Here is a 4,257-nt window from a genome sequence, read left to right on the forward strand (position 1 = left end):
TTTTTTTTTTTTTTCTTCTTTTAAACGCAGACATGCCAGGCAGTGAAATTCCCCAAAACTTTCATTCTTTTATTTTTTCATTTCAAGTTTTTTGTGCTTTGAGTGCATAACTTCTAGTTGCCCACGGTAACATCAAACTTCCAAAATTCTGCTGCAGCGGAATATTTTCCAGGAAAATACTGAGTCTTGTAGACATATTAGATGTTCTTACTTTACAGATCTTCCATCTAGCATCAATTCATAATTGTCCTTTGCCCTGACAGACTGCATCTAGAGTTCAACACTGTATTTCTTACAGTTTGTCTACCTTTGGGGGCTTTGTAGTAGCTTGTGGTTTGTTTTGAGCTATTTCTAAGTTAGCAGAATCTGTTTAATTAAGAATATTCTTGGTTTCAACACTCCATAATATTTTTTTCTGGTACAAATTAGAGGAGAAAGGGGGCAAATATTACAGTTGCATATAGAGATGCCTATTCTTAGAGCAGCAGTGTTGCTATCCTCGTGATTTACTTGACATTTCATCAAAATCAAAAATAAATCTGCCAAGAATCTGTCCTAAAACCTCGCCAGAGTAGACTCAACTCAAGTATGTCAGCTGAGTTTTGAATAACTTTCTAAAATAGAACATCGTGATTGGAAATCTGGATTATTTTTTCTTCTAAGGTTGTAAAATGAAATATCAGAGGCCTCTGAAGTGTGTATGATCTTTCTTAGACTGACCTAAAGAAATTGAGGTAGTCTCCTGAACCACTTTTTTCTGTTTTTGAGGTGCAAGAGTTTGGAAGTACTTGACAGCAAATGCCACCTCATGTAATAGCACCGTCTGCTTAAACTTCAAGAAGCATCAGAGGCCAATTCTTTAAGGATCTCCTCTTAATGTGGGTGGAAAAACTGGTGAAATACTGAGAAATTCGCATCCTTAGAAGTTCCTAGGAAGTCAGACAAAGTCTAACGATAACATTGGATTAAACTGGATCCATTTCAGGGAATCACAGAATATTCGTGGTTATTTGGGCAATGTGGCTCAGCCTTTATTTAAACGTAGTCACCTGGAATATATTATGGAAATAATTTCTGTTCTTTCAAGTTGCAGATGCAAAATCCAGAATGACTTCTGAATTGGCTAAGTAGAAATTTAGATGACAGTAATCAAATTAGCATTTTGGTAAGTAGAAGGGAGGAAAAAGCCACTTTTGAGCAACAGTGGCAAACTGATGGCTCCCTCAAGGAAGGGATTTATTTATTTTTCCTCAAGAAAGAACTAGCTTTTCTCTAGCTCTTTTTCTAGTTCTTTTTCTCTATGGGTAAGATACCTGTCAAGTTGTTGGTAACAGACTTGATGGGCTTGAACCGTCCTTTTCATAGCTGCGTAGCAAGTTTTTTAATAGTTTTTTCTTACGGCTAGTGGGATCTTTGCTAACAACTCTGTTCTCCTCACGTGTATAGAAAAACAGACCCTTTAGGAAGGGGTCTGAAATTCTCATTTGAGTGCTCTCTGCTGGAGTTCGGGCAGAAACTGTTGTAGAAGTGCCAGTGGAAGAGGAGGAGAGGGGAGGAAGGTGGGTGCTTTAGGATGGTTCACAGATGCTATTGCATGACTTGAATTAATTCATTTGTGTAACCTTGAGTCTGTTTTGTCAAGAGTGACGTTTGTCTAGCTGAAATGAAAATGAGCAGTCCCACAAGATTTGCACTGCTGCTTCAATTAGATGCAGGCTGCTTCCTTGTTTTGATGTATAACGTTTAAGTTCTTCCTGAAATTGCTGCCTATTGCAACTGCCTGCCTGCAGTGACCCCCTGCTGCCGAGCAGGGTGGGAAAAGTCCTACTTGAATGAAGCTGGAAATTGGAAAAGCCTCTCTTCATCTTTAACCTCGGAATGAGAAGTGGAGCAGTGTGTGTTGTGTAGGATTTTAAACAGTTTTATTGCTTCCCCCACCCCTTTATTTGGTGGCACTGTTTGGAATAGCGAATGTTGGTATTAAAATCTACTGGAAAGCAAAAAGTCAACTGTGATCCATGTCTTTGGAAAGACAAAAGGACCTTTGCTTGCTGTGTAAGGGAGCCTCGTAGATCCCACCTGTGTGAGTTGCCCTGGGAAGCAGGATAAATTATATACAGTGTCAACCACCTGGGAACTTTAAATATTTAAGTAAATGTGGGCCACTCAATCTGCTTTATTAAATTCCCCTGCTTGCTTTCCTTATCCATTTGAAAAAGGTAACTTTTCCTCCAAAACTCTTAATGTGTACTCATTTTGGTTCTCTTTGCTTTCTCCCTGTCCTCTCCTCCCCTGTTTTTTCTTTAATTGAAAGGAATGGTTTATATCAGAGCAGTTTCCTTTGTATTAACCAAAAATATTTTGCAAGGTGGCATCATTTGGAATAAATTCAGGTCTTTGGACAAGCCAAGACCTTTCTCAATACTTAATGCAACTACCACCTCTTCCTGTATAACTCGAGAGGGATCTGAAAGGACATTTGAAGTGATACTTTCTTTGTGTGAGTTGTGTGAAGTAGATGCTGTCCATGTGTTTGGGTTTTCTAGAAGCTGGGTTTGCAGAAGGGAAACGCTAGCACATCTCAAACAATGTCTCGCTGATGGGGGATCAGATAGTGTTAATGCTGAGGCTGTTAAGTGGGGCTAATAGTCTGTTTGTTTGACTTGGAATGAAATGCAGCAGTTTTCTAACCAGGATAGAAAGTTATAAACAGAAAGTGGCAATGAAATCCCAGTCAAGTGCTTTGCTTGGGGAAATTGACAGCACTTAAACCCTTTTTATACAATAGCTTGTTTTTACACTGCTGTAAGTCTCTCTCCATTTCATGCTTCTGTTGCTAGGAAGTCCATTGTGTTTGTCACAATGTTTTTAAATGTGAAGGAATATTTTTCAGTAATTCCATTCTGTGCTACAGAAATATGCTAATTCTTTTTATTGCAGCAATAAAACAGAGCTTTAGATAACTTTCTAATGTTACTCACTCTAAATATGCTCTGGATTTCATCCAGACCTGTCTTGGCCAGTTTATTCTCATGGCATTTTTGGTGCATGTGGGGTTTTTTGTTTGTTTTTCCTCCTTTGCTGGGCATGAACCAACAGTCTGTTTCATTAAAGAAGGCTATCGATGGGGTTCACTCATGTTCTTTCTGGGAGAGGTTCTGCTGGACGATGTCCTTGAAACCAGGTCCCTGCTGACTTTTGCAGCTGAACACTACTTCTAATAAGCAGAATTTCTCTGATACAGTCACTTAAAGTGCTTTAAAGCTTAAGGCTAAGGCAGGAAAATAAATAAATACTTTGTTTTATGGAAATGAGACCTGATTTAAGCAAGAAACTTGCATTTTCTTTACTTGGAGGCCTCTGCATACATGGTTATCAAATTAATGAGTCCATATGTATGAATTGATGCTAATGGGATTAATCTAGCTTGTTTTAACAGAAGCAGCATTGCACACTTACAGACTGTACGTGCCATATGTAGTGCCACAGTGACCTGTGGAATAGTTTGTAATCGCTCACCTTCGTGTAGGTCGCTCGACTCACGCGCGTATCAAATCTTTCTTTTTCAGATCTGCATTGAGTGAAGTTTGACAGAAGATGTTGCAGCGGTTTTGTGTCTGGAGATGGTTAGCTCTAGGAACTGCAGTTGCTACCATCTTAGCAGGCGGTTCGGCCCAGAATGATGAAGGTAAGGCTTTTGCCGTGGGGGCGTAGCTGGGGGAGGAGTAGGATGAGTCTGTAATTTCAGTTTATTCCCCCATCCTCCTTGTCCCTGGAATTATAACTTGAAAAAGTAGTTCGATACTTGGTAGGAAAGGGAGATTGCAATAAAGAAAGATCTGGGTACTTTCCATGATTTTAAGCTTCTGCTGATGATAATATTTTACAAGCTGTTGACCCGTTTCTACTGACGCTTCTGATTTACTATGGCACCAGTTCTCTCAAAAATAAGCATTTGTACTTCTGGCTGCCTGGTTTTGTGTCTTCGATCTTTAAAAGAGCTCATCTGATCAGTAACATTGAGGGTTTTTTGTCTGTGTGTTTAGATAATATTTTAGAAGTGGGTTGGTTTTTTTTTTTTTCTTATGGTGACAGTTCAACATAATTATTTCAGCAACAATAATAAAGCATTTGGGACGTATAGTTTCAAGGACTGTGGCTTTAACCACGCCAGGAACACCGTCAGACTGTAAAGCAAATTCAAATTGGCTTCTGTAAGAGGCTTTTTTCCCGTTTCTACTGACGCTTCTGATTTAC

General features: G+C 39.2%; 1 long non-coding RNA gene across 1 annotated transcript in view; it reads left to right on the plus strand.

Moving 5' to 3' along the window:
* Positions 1-3,688, plus strand: part of LOC106890386 — a 409,392-nt gene extending 405,704 nt beyond the window's left edge. Inside the window, exon 5 of the long non-coding RNA XR_001412513.1 lies at positions 3,570-3,688. This is a non-coding gene — a long non-coding RNA (uncharacterized LOC106890386). The remainder of the gene's footprint in view (positions 1-3,569) is intronic.
* Positions 3,689-4,257: the final 569 nt, after the last annotated feature.

This window comes from Calidris pugnax, unplaced genomic scaffold (genome assembly GCF_001431845.1).
Source record: "Calidris pugnax isolate Ruff unplaced genomic scaffold, ASM143184v1 scaffold136, whole genome shotgun sequence".
In the NCBI taxonomy this organism is placed as follows: Eukaryota; Metazoa; Chordata; class Aves; order Charadriiformes; family Scolopacidae; genus Calidris; species Calidris pugnax.